Consider the following 13,379-nt stretch of genomic DNA (forward strand, 5'->3'; position numbering starts at 1 on the left):
ATTCATCTAATCTGGTACATATTTACATCTTTTATGTTTTGTTTTTGTTTTCCATTAAATAATTTAGGCGAATATTACATAGTTAAAGTAAGCAAGCTTGAAAGAACACATTCTGTGAGAATGAACTGACCCATGCTGTACCATTGCAGGAGGACAATGTGTGCTCTGTACACAACAGGCGTTTATTAACAGGAGGCAACAAAAGTCTTTTGCATCGCAGTTTTATGCCAGTTACTTATTTGTGATCCATAAAATGTTCTTTTTTTTTTTTTTTTTTTAATGATGGCTCGGTCTCTATTGTACAAACAGATGGCAACCACCCCAATCTGTAACTGGCCTATGCAGCAGGGAGCAGGAAGGACCTTATTGCCAATATGTAAAATTAAAACATTAGGTTGTCTAAGGTATCTATAATGGATTTTTACCTAGTAGATATAAAAAAAACATCACTGTAAATAGTCTATATTGATTAAAAAAAAAAAAAAAACCCTGTCTTACATATGGCTTGTAATTACCATAAACGTGTACGCGGGCGTGGCCGTGTTTTCTCATTACGTAAAGAGCCTTTGCTGATTCTGTACTATAAGTCTGCTGGGCTCTGGTTGAAAAAGTAAAACTCTGCAGTCTCTAATGAAGTGAAATGACCACAGTGCTTCTGGCAATCAATGAAGATGTGATTGTTAAATGGACCATTACAAGGGGTTCCCATTCCCCCGCTAGATTATTTTATATTATAGTATGGATATACAGTATAATATGGATGTATAATAATTATAACAGGAGAAGCTGGATAACACAAAGGAGGATAGGTAGATAGAAGAAACTCCAGGAGAACAGAAACAGAGTTAGGAAATATGGCAAGGTATAACGGCATCCCAGTCTTAGTCCGTAGGGTTCAAGATTGAGTTGACCCACCCTTTGCAGTTATAACAGCTTCAACGCTTCTGGGAAGGCTGTCCACAAGGTTTAGGAGTGTCCGAGCCCAGTGGCCTGCCCCCCCGCCCAAGCCAGCCGAGCTGGCGGACCCGCCTAAGCGCCTGACTTGAGCAGACCCGCCCCCCCCGCTCGAGTCGAGCGGATCCGCCCCCCCACCCGAGCCAGGCCGAACTGGCCCGAGCAGAGCGGACACGCCTCCCACCCGAGCCAAGCAGATTCCCCCCGCCCGAGCCAGGTCGAATTGGCCCAAACTAAGCGGACCCGCCTCCCGCCCAAATCGAGCGACCCGCCCAAGCCAGCCGAGCCAAGCGGTCCTGCCTAAGCGCCCGAGGCGGGCAGACCTGCCCACTGCCCGAGTGAGTGGACCCGCCTGAGCCGAAACACGCGCCCTCAACTAAATTCCACTCGCCAAATGTGAGCAGGAGAGTGGAATGCTTGAGGGCTGCCATAGACACACTCCTAAACCTTGTGGACAGCCTTCCCAGAAGAGTTGAAACTGTTATAGCTGCAAAGGGTGGGCCAACTCAATATTGAACCCTACGGACTAAGACTGGGAGGCCATTGAAGTTCATGTGCGTGTAATGGCAGGCAGCCCAATACTTTTGGTAATATAGTGTATATACAGTGGGGACGGAAAGTATTTAAACCCCCTTAAATTTTTCACTCTGTTTTTCCCTCATTAATGTACACACAGCACCCCATATTGACAGAAAAACACAGAATTGTTGACATTTTTTACAGATTTATTAAAAAAGAAAAACTGAAATATCACATGGTCCTAAGTATTCAGACCCTTTGCTCAGTATTTAGTAGAAGCCCCTTTTGATCTAATACATCCATGAGTCTTTTTGGGAAAGACGCAACACGTTTTTCACACCTGGATTTGGGGATCCTCTGCCATTCCTCCTTACAGATCCTCTCCAGTTCTGTCAGGTTGGATGGTAAACGTTGGTGGACAGCCATTTTTAGGTCTCTCCAGAGATGCTCAATTGGGTTTAAGTCAGGGCTCTGGCTGGACCATTCAAGAACAGTCACCGAGTTGTTGTGAAGCCACTCCCTGCACCAGCTTTTGCACACTCCGGTTTTAGTAAATCAACCCCAGTGTATATCAGTTAAACTAACAAGTAGACTGGTAAACTGCATCCCCATGGGTTTTAATTTCAACCTCCCTCTCATGCTCCAAGGTAATCTCTACTTTTGATCTCCAGTAGTGCATAGAAGCCAACCGTCCCAGATTTGCCAGGACAGTCCCACATTTAGTTGATCTGTCCTGATGATGCTGTGTCCTGAGATCACAGCATTAGCCTGTTTTTTAAATTACTGAGCATGTGCGGTAACGCAAAAAAATGTATTAACTGAGAGAATCAAGGACAAAAGTAGGTGTCTCCTGCATAGCTAGGAATGGGACTATCCCCAATAAGTGGGTCTGATCTGAGTGCTACCACCCCAAAAGTGAGCATAATCGGGATGGGACAACCCCAGAAGGTGAGTGTGTTAATTGTGGGCTGGAATGACAGTGTCTTAAAGGACTGGGGCAAATACATAGGCACATATGGTGGTAGTAAAAATAGGCAAGGGCAAAAAAAAAAATGGGTTGGATTGTTTTTGCCAGTTGTTGAAGGAAACTTTTTTTTGAAACAAGGGTGGAAGCACTCTGTGGCCTCCTTTTTTTTGACATGCTCCAAGGTAGGTAGGCAAAGGCTGCAATAACCCGAAAAAGTGAACGGTGCTTGCACCATGGAACACACTGGGCCCTGGGAGACTCAACCACCAGAAGATATCCGATCCAGGCTTTGGGACAAAGACGAGCCAGCTGCCCCAGGACATAGCCGGGATGAAAATGACAGCCATTCAGCCAGGAAGCTTTTTCCTCTCAGCCAGTTTAAATGCAAATTTCCCTTTTTTGAACTGGAACTACGCCATTACAAAAGGCTACCAAAACAACCATTGATGAAGGTGACGATTCTGGAATCAAACAGCTGAATGGGTCTTCTGCAGTTTATTGTTTGTGATCTGGCCATGGATAAACACACCCCCCGTCTTTAAACAGCAGAAAGACGAACAATTTCATGTTTTTCCTAGCAGAGCTGAATTGCTGTCTGTTTGCTCCGGGGGGTTTGTCTGTAAAAGCCTGCCGACAATTAGATGGTGGACAAGCAAGAGAAAGTTTAGGAAGGAAAATGGATAACACTGAGAGCACATTAATATGGGTGCAGCAGCGTGTTCACGTTATTTTCATTTTGCTGTTGGGAGGTTGTATGCCTCATAAAGTGGAGAGAGTCCCAACAGAATTTAATGGATGTCTACAATGTTTGTTTTTTTTTAATTCCTTCACAAGCTCATGGTTTTGTGAATTTTTGATTTGTTTGGCATTGTGAATTTCCACGTGTTGAATAAGATTCCATGAGTCCATAATTTGGGCTTTGCCTTTTCAACATGGAGGAACCCATAGGTGTGCGCAGCCTATTGCATTAGGGTGTGCACCCCAAAGCTCAAACACATATGTGTGTGTGTGCATGTGTATATGTACTGATGGTGTCAGTAGAGCAGAGGACGGTGTCATAAGGACAGAGATTGGTGTCAGTAGGGCAATGGACAGTGTCAGTAGTTTTATTTTTATTATTTTTTAAGATTTTATTTTTTACATTTTTTTATTTGATGAAATATCAGTGGTCTAAACACGGGGGAATATGCACCACACAAGGCGATTAGGGTGTGCCCAGGCACACCTGGCACACCCTGTGTGCACGCCTATGGAGGAACCTTTGAAATAACTTTCCAGCCTCAGGGAACCCCTGCTTAAAATGACCATATCCATCATGATTTATTATTGTGAAGGTCAGTAGGAAGAATGTTTCTTACACTTGTGGTCATTGGGAAGAATTACTCATCTACAGATAGCTAAAAAAAGATCAATGGTGTCAGTGGGAACTTATCTGAGAGGCAGAAATTTCTCATTGCCCAAGGAACCCTTAGCAACCTCTGGAGGAACCCTAGGGTTCCACGGAATACTGGTTTAGAAACCCAGATCTACACTAAAAAGCAAAACCCAAATTATTAACTCAATGATTACATTTGAAAATTCAAAATGTAAAAAAAGTCAAAAGTTCACAAGCTCTGGGTTTGTATATTTTTTTTTATTTTTCAGTTTTGAATTTCCATGTGTTGAATGCGATCATTGAGTCCATAATTTGGGTTTTTGTTTTCTTGGCGTAAATGCTGTTCATTTGTATACCATTGGGACTCCGATAGTTGAGATTTTAGAGACTCAAGAAAGTCCATAATTTGGGTTGGCTTTTTCGGTGTAGATGTTGTTGATTTGTATACCGTTGGGACTCCAATATTCCAGATTTTAGAGACTCGAGAGAGTCCAAAATGTGGGTTTTGCTTTTTCGGCATAAATGTTGATTTGTATACCGTTGCGGGACTCCGATATTCGAGATTTTAGAGATCAGCTTAATGTGAACAGTCTTAGTAATATATCCTAAAGTAAACTCATGGGTGGTCCTTGTTGAGCTCTCCATCTGAAAATACTGGAAGTCACGTTGATCCTCGTACTTCATTACTTTGCCTCAATGATGGAGAACAGGAATGCAAATATGGATTTCTCACTTTAGCATGCCTTTAATGACTCTAATAAACCAAGTGATTAGCATGACAGCCAGATAACTAGCTTCTTCAGAAGGTCAGCAATGACAACTCTCTTTACTCCTCATACTAGTAGGGAGCCAGAATGATAAAGTACATTTCTGTTTTGGGGTTAACAAGTATATAAACTTAGTAGTTCTCGCTTTCTAATAGGAAAGCCTAGAACTGTCATTACACTTAACTTCCCCTTGAAAAATAAAACATTAGATGGGTACTGTCTTTTTCCTGCAGAGAGGAGAGGGGTAATCTTAAAATGTGGGTGTATTCACAATACAAGCCATGGTAATATATAGGTTTATAAAAAAAAAGAAAAATGTAATAATAGCCTTACACTGTAATGTCACTGGTCTCTAGTGAATGGATAGGCTGCATTTTCAGTGATGTCACCGGTCTCTAGTGAATGGATGGGCTGTATTTTAGTGATGTCACCGGTCTTTAGTGAATGGATAGGCTGCATTCTCAGTGATGTCACCGGTCTCTAGTGAATGGATAGGCTGCATTCTCAGTGATGTCACCGGTCTCTAGTGAATGGATAGGCTGCATTCTCAGTGATGTCACCGGTCTCTAGTAAATAGATAGGTTGCATTCTCAGTGATGTCACCGGTCTCTAGTGAATGGATAGGCTGCATTCTCAGTGATGTCACCGGTCTCTAGTGAATGGATAGGCTGCATTCTCAGTGATGTCACCGGTCTCTAGTAAATGGATAGGCTGCATTCTCAGTGATGTCACCGGCCTCTAGTGAATGGATAGGCTGCATTATCTGTGATGTCACCGGTCTCTAGTGAATGGATGAGCTGTATTCTCAGTGATGTCATCTGTCTCTAGTGAATGGATAGGCTGCATTCTCAGTGATGTTACCGGCCTCTAGTGAATGGATAGGCTGCATTATCTGTGATGTCACCGGTCTCTAGTGAATGGATAGGCTGCATTCTCAGTGATGTCACCGGTCTCTAGTGAATGGATAGGTTGTATTCTCAGTGATGTCGCCGGTCTCTAGTGAATGGATAGGCTGCATTCTCAGTGATGTCACCGGTCTCTAGTGAATGGATAGGCTGCATTCTCAGTGATGTCACCGGTCTCTAGTGAATGGATAGGCTACATTCTCACTGCTGTCATCGGTCTCTAGTGAATGGATAGGCTGCATTCTTAGTGATGTCACCGGTCTCTAGTGAATGGATAGGCTGCATTCTCAGTGATGTCACCGGTCTCTAGTGAATGGATAGGCTGCATTCTTAGTGATGTCACCGGTCTCTAGTGAATGGATAGGCTGCATTCTCAGTGATGTCACCGGTCTCTAGTGAATGGATAGGCTGCCTTCTGAAAAATGTGAGAGTAAAAGGACTTTCGACAGGTACAATGATACACTGTATCTGCTTTCCACTGAACTGTGAATAATGATGGTAACCTATGAAAATATATCTAATGATGTTTGCTTAACCTTCGCTCCAGCAAAGTAGGAACCAATTGCCTGCAAGCCAGCAAGCATTTATTGCAGCCTGATATGGACGCCCTGTGACACGCCGCTGACGCCTTAAGTCTGATATTTTCTGTCGCGGCCTCAATAAACAGTTTGGTTTTAGTGGTTTTGCTGTAATAGACTCTGTTGTGTAGCAGAGCCGGGCGTCTGATCACAGGCCGTGTAATCACAGGTACCCTGTTTTCTGTGCCTGTGCCTTGGAGCCCTCCTCCTCTCATTATCTTCCGCCAAAGGCCCCCAGCTGTTCTTTCTAGTGCCAGGTCCTAGCTGGTGACACGCGCCTGCGGCCACACATATCCACACGAGGTATTGGTCTAATGACTCCAGCTCGTTATAAGCTCTGCGGCTATTATACAGATCCAGAGCAATGCGTCAGCTACATGAACGCCAGAACCACCTGCTGCCATCATTATTGTCAGAATTGTTTCGAAGGAGCCATGTTGTCAAAGCAGCAGGATGAAGACTAGTGGGCAAAAAATAAATAAAAATGGAGAGGAGAGGAGATACACTGATTACTTCTCTCAAAACTCCAGTTTTTTTTTTTATTTTTTAGCAATCACAAATGTTGCAAAATAAAACGAGAGCTATGTCTATGATTCTGACCTCGGGGCTTGAAGTTTTCAACCATAATCCAATGCCATCTCTTATTCTAAATGGACCTGGACTGAAATGCCGACATGGAGATGACACATTCATGTCAATCTTGGTACCAGTGCAGTTCTGGAATGGGGAGACTAAGGTAGTTCTTCCTAATACCTGTAGCAGGCTGATGACATCATCAATCTAGACCAGTGATGATGAACCTTGGCACCCCAGATGTTTTGGAACTACATTTCCCGTGATGCTCCACTACACTGCAGAGTGCATGAGCATCATGGGGAAATGTAGTTCCAAAACATCTGGGGTGCCAAGATTCACCATCACTGGTCTAGACCAGGAGTCTCCAAACTATGGCCCTCCAGGTGTTCAGGAACTACAATTACCATCATGCCTAGTCATGTCTGTGAATGTGTTTTTATAATGCCTTATGGGACATGTAGTTCCGCAACAGCTGGAGGGCCGTGGTTTGGAGATCCCTGGTCTAGACCATCCATTCTCAACTAGTGTTCCTCCAGAGCAGCCTTTCTCAACCTCTTTTACCCCAGAGGAACCCTTGACATCATTTTCAGATCTCAGGGAACCCCTGGTAAGATTAGTTTTTGGACGCTATGACTTTTGAGTAAACCAATCAATATACTCTTATTGGGTTTTTTTTTTTTTTTACCAAAAATATGTAGCAGAATACATATTGGTCTAAATTGGATGAAGAAATTAGATTTTTTTTTTTATATATATATGTTTTATAGCAGAAAGGAAAAAATATTGTTTTTTTTTTCAAAATTGGTCTTTTTTTGTTTATAGCGCAAAAAATAAAAACAAAGAGGTGATCAAATACCAACAAAAAAAACTCTAAAAAAAAATGACATACATTTTATTTGGGTACGGCGTCGCACAACCGCGCAATCATCAATTTAAGCCAATATGTATTCTACCCACATCATGTTATTACCAAATAATAACAAATATTTGATTTCAAATATATATTTGTAAGACGATTTAAAACAGTTTATTGATTTTTACCACTTGGTGCCCGCGCTATGGCCAAAAGACAGCTACAGCGCAGGCTTCCTTTGCCAGGAGGGCGTACATGGACGTCCTCCTGTTTTCACGCTGCCCACGCGCCCCCTGGGACTTGTCTGATCACAGATCGGGGTAAAGGGCCAATCGCAGTGCGCCCTTCACCATGTGATCAGCTGTCAGCCAATGACAGCTGATCACGGAAGTAAGCAGAAGCTGCTAATCTGCTTTATATTTTCCCCTCACTTTGTCAGCATAAAGAAAAGAAGAAAGTTGTTAACTGGTTTCTGTTAAAGGGACATCGGTCCCCATAGTGCCCATCAGTGCTGCCAATCAGTGCCACCTATTAGTGCCCATCAGTGCTGCCAATCAGTGCCCATCAACAGTGTCACTTATCAGTGCCCGTCAGTGCCTCATCATCGGTGTTGTCTATCAGTGCCCATCAGTGCCACCTATCAGTGCCCATCAGTGCCACCTATCAGTGCCCATAAATGCCCCATCATCAGTGCCGCCTATCGATGCCACATATCAGTGCCCATCATTCCCGCCTATCAGTGCCACCTATCAGTGCCCACCAGTGCCACCTATCAGTGCCTCATCATCAGTGCCACTTATCAGTGCCACTTATCAATGCCACATATCAGTGCCCATCAGTCCCGCCTATCAGTGCCACCTATCAGTGCCCCCTATCTGTGCCCATCAGTGCCTCATCATCAGTGCCACTTATCAGTGCTGTCTATCAGTGCCGCCTATCAGTGCCACCTATCAGTGCCCACCAGTGCCACCTATCTGTGCCCATCAGTGCCTCATCATCAGTGGCACTTATCAGTGCTGTCTATCAGTGCCGCCTATCAGTGCCACATATCAGTGACCATCAGTACCATCTATCAGTGCCATCTATCAGTGCCGCCTCATCAGTGCCCATCATTGCCATCTATTAGTGCCCATCAGTGCAGTCTATCAGTGCCCATCAGTGCCTCCTCACCATACCACCAAAAGAAAGCTCTATTTGTGTGAAAAAAAATGGTGAGGATTTCATATGGGTACAGTGCTGCATGACCGGGCAATTGTCATTCAAAGTGTGAGAGAGATGAAAATTGGCCTGGGCGGGAAGGCGGTGAAAGTGCCCGTTAGGCAAGTGGTTAATGATTTTTTTTTACTCCGTATTCCAAAGGCTGTTTTTTATTTTTATTTATTTTATTTATTTACTTATTTTGAACATGTGACCAGCAGCAGAGGACTAGAAGCTCCTCCTGCTTATGTTTCCCCTGCAGACAGGCTGGGAGAAAGTCAGGTCATGTGACAGCTGTATAACGATTAGGGAAAAGGTACTTTTTTTAAATGAAAATAATTACTATGAGGTCATCCTACTATGACATCATCCACATACAGAAATAGAAGGCACAACGTAATATAACCAGTGTGTGAGAAAAATCCCATCAGGTATAAAGGTGTGACTTTCCCACGGAAGGTCTTTGTGATCCGGTCTGATGCTGATCCCCTATTGGTAACATTCCGCCCTCTAGCCATCGTGTGTTTTTTTTTTTTTTCCTCCGCTTAGCGGAAGAAAGAAAATCGTCACATCGGGGGGGGGGGGCACACTGTCACTTGTTGAAAATGTGTGGCTGGTGCCTCGGAACACTGTCCCTAGAAGGAGCGTGCAGCGGGAAAACAAAGACCTTTTCTTCTGCGTCCTTGCGCTGTGCCGAGGCGTTACGAAAACGTCGCGCTGCGTTTGCGCTCCATTCTATAGAGCGCCCAATTATTTGGCGCGTAGAAGTTTCTCTCTTCTACTGACTGGAGGAAAGATTCTCTGCAGCCGAGCCGGAGGACTCGGAAGTCTCTGCTTAGATTCCGCCATTCAATGAAGTCGCCTCAAATCGCAGGCCTGCGGGTATCCGGATTCTGTAACGGTCCCGCCAACGATTACCACTTAGCGAATAGGCCCCCCCTCCCCCGCGCTAGGAGGTGTGTTAGACCAATGCTAATGGCTTAAAGCTGAACCCCCGGGTGGGAAACTGCTAAATATAGAGATAAAATAAGTATATCCTTGTCCATCCAGTCCTGAGATTTACACCGCTCTGCCACACAGCACAGGTCTTCTCTGCTCCCCGAGACTGATGAGCTCATCTCTCTATCACTCAGCTCTCAACTCCTATCAGCATGCTCCTTGCAACTGCAGTTCAACTGATTGGACCCCTTGTGCTGCTTCTCCCTCTTCCAGTCTGAGCTCTGCTGTACTGGACTCAAAGGAAAAGGCGCAGACTGATGAGCCCATCCCTCATCTCTCTGGCACTCTACTCTCTCCTCCTATCAGCATCCTCCTTGCACTGCAGTGCAACTGATTGGCCCCTTGTGCTGCTTCTCTCTCTTCCAGTTTTAGCTCTGCTGTACTGGAACTGCAAGAGTCTGACACCGGGGGGGACCGGATCCTTCTCTGCTGCAATTTTACTTTGTTTTCAGGTCTTCTATGCACTTTAGACTGAACGGAGAAAGGAGAAGCCGCAGACTGATGACATCATCTTTCTATCACTCTCTCCTCCTATCAGCATGCTTCTTGCATTGCAATAAACTTAATTGGCTCCTTGCGCTGCTTCTCCCTCTCCCAGTCTGAGCTCTGAGGTATAGGGAGGGGCTGACACCAGTTAGCGGACCGGATATTTCTCTGCTGCCATTTTACTTCGACTTACAGGCCCTCCTCTGCACCCTGTGACTGGTGGACGGTAAAAGGAGAAGCAGCAGACTGATCAGCTCATCCCTCTGTCACTCTGCTCCCCCTCCCCCTCCAATCAGCATGCTCCTTGCACTGCAGTGTAACCGATTGGCTCCGTGCACTGCTTCTCCCTCTCCCAGTCTGAGCTCTGCTGTATAGGAACTGCAAGAGGCCGACACCAGGCCAGGGGAGGGGACCGAATCTTTACTAAGAAATACCAAGGGGCAAAGATGTGGGCGGAACTCGGTCCCGTAAAACAGGAAATCTCTACGAATGAAGGGTGCCCAGGGGGGACTTTTTGAGTTGCACCACAAAATTAAACCATTTACCACCCCGCCCCGTGTATTTTTAACTGTGGCAGGTGTGGCCCCTCTGTGCCGGCTCTTTTCTGGGCAGGGGGTGTGCCCGCGCATGCGCGCTACCCCAGCCGTGCTGCGATTCGTTGCAGCACAAGTGTGTGCCAGCTAATGATTTCTCGCCGGCAACCGCCGCTCGGCTCTGGCATTTACCGAAGAGAGCCGCCCTGTGTTTGTAAACAACACAGGGCTCTCTTATGAAAGCAGCAATGTGCTGATTTGTTTTTTTTTCCCTCCCTGCTAAGCAGGGAGTAAAAAGCGGCACATGGGTTAGTAAAAGCCGCTCACAATTCACATTTTAAGGCACACAGTTAACCCCTTGATTGCCCCTAGATGTTAACCCCTTCCCAGCCCCAGTGTCATTAGTACAGTGACAGTGCATATTATTTAGAACTGATTGCTGAATTAGAGTCAGTGGTAATGCCAGTGTCAGTTAGTGTCAGATTGACCGCCACATTATCACAGTCCTACTACTACTACAGTAAGTCATCGCCGCCATCACTAGTAGAGAAAATAAAAATGTCAGTATATATATCCCATAGTTTGTAGACGTTATAACTTTCACACAAACCAATCAGTAATCAATATAGGCTTATTGGGATTTTTTTTCTTTTTTACAAAAGACACGTACTGTAGCAAAATACAAATTGGCTTAAATTTATGAAAAAATTGATTATTTAAATTTTTTCTATTGGCTGTTTTATAGCAGAAAGAGAAAAAATATTGGTCTTTTTCTTCAAATTTTTGGTCTTTTTCTTCAAATTTTTGGTCTTTTTCATTTATATTGCAAAAAATAAAAATGGGATATATATTTTTTTTTTTTACAAAACACATGTAGCAAAATACATATTGGCCTAAATTTATGAAAAAATTAGATTTTTTTACATTTTTTCTATTGGATATGTTTTATAGCAGAAAAAAAAAAGAATATTTGGTCTTTTTCTTAAAATGTTTGGTCTTTTTTCATTTATATTGCAAAAAATAAAAATGTGATTTTTTTTTTTTTTTACAAAAGACATGTAGCAAAATACATATTGGCCTAAATTTATGAAAAAAAAAAATGTTTTTTTTTTTAAAAATGTATTGGATAAGTTTTATAGCAGAAATAAAAAAATATTGGGCTTTTTCTTCAAATTTCGGGTCTTTTTTAATTTATATTGCAAAAAAATAAAAATTGATTTTTTTTGTTTTTCTTTTACAAAAGACATGTAGCAAAATACATATTGGCCTAAATTTATTAAAAAAAAAATGATTTTTTAATTTTTTTTTCTATTGGATATGTTTTATAGCAGAAAGAAAAAATATAGGGCCTTTTCTTCAATTTTTTGGTCTTTTTTTTCATTTATATTGCAAAAAATAAAAATGTATTTTATTTTTTTTATTTTTTTTTTTTTTTTACAAAAGACATGTAGCAAAATACATATTGGCCTAAATTTGAAATTTTTTTTTTTTTTTTCTTTTTTTACATTTTCTCTATTGGATATGTTTTATAGCAGAAAGAAAAAAAAATGGGCTTTTCTTCAAATTTTTGGTCTTTTTACATTTATATTACAAAAAATAAAAATGGGATTTTTATTTTTTTTTTTATTTTTTTTTTTTACAAAAGACATTTAGCAAAATATTGGCCTAAATGTATGAAAAAATGATTTTTTTTTTTTTTTACATTTTTTCTTTTGGATAGGTTTTATAGCAGAAAGGAAAAAATATTGGGCTTTTTCTTCAAATTTTTGGTCTTTTTTCATTTATATTGCAAAAAATAAAAAATGAACATGCGACCAGCAGCAGAGGACTAGAAGCTCCTCCTGCTTATGTTTCCCTGCAGACAGGCTGGGAGAGAGCAGGTCATGTGACAGCTGTTTATCACATTGGAAAAAGGTGCTTAGATGTTTTGGTTTTGTTTAATTAAAATAATTACAGTGCCGTCATCCCCATATATAAATAGAAGGGAGAATGTAAATTAAACAGTATGTGTTATTCCTTAGCCCCGTTGACGTACGTTGAGTTGCAATCGATGTCCTACTCTGAGAGATTCACCCGTCACGCCGTTCATTTTCTGGTGATCTCACCTTCGGCAGCTTCACAATGATGAAACTCTCACGGTTAACCACAGACAGCGTCTTCCTCCTGATGTTCTGGCGGCCGTCACACGTCGTAGTCACACCGATCCATCTGTGGTTTCAGAAGTTGGGAAGTGATTGTCGGGAGACCATTAACACCTTCCGTCTTATCAATAATTCACATTCCCTCTAACGGGTCTGATAGGACCTGCGACCACAGGGGCCTCCACAGAGGCTCATTTAATAAACCCAGTTAAGTATTCCCCCTTCAGATCAAGCGGAGGAATTGACTGTATTCCATCCAGGAGGAGCTTTTACGTTGTAGGAGGACATGGTTGGGCGATTAAAAGGACTAAAGTGGTTCTTCATACAAAAAAATTCTTTTAGTTTTGGGTAGAGTGGAGAAAGCGTAGAACTGCTGTTAGGTTTGGCCCCACTGGGGAGATTTCCTATTACTTGTATCCCATCCAGGAGGAGCTCTGACGTTGTAGGTGGACATGGTTGGGCGATTAAAAGGACTAAAGTGGTTCTTCATCCAAAAAAATTATTTTCATTTTGGGTGGAGTGGGGAAAG

The sequence above is a fragment of the Aquarana catesbeiana genome, linkage group LG02 (assembly GCF_042186555.1).
Source record: "Aquarana catesbeiana isolate 2022-GZ linkage group LG02, ASM4218655v1, whole genome shotgun sequence".
In the NCBI taxonomy this organism is placed as follows: domain Eukaryota; kingdom Metazoa; phylum Chordata; class Amphibia; order Anura; family Ranidae; genus Aquarana; species Aquarana catesbeiana.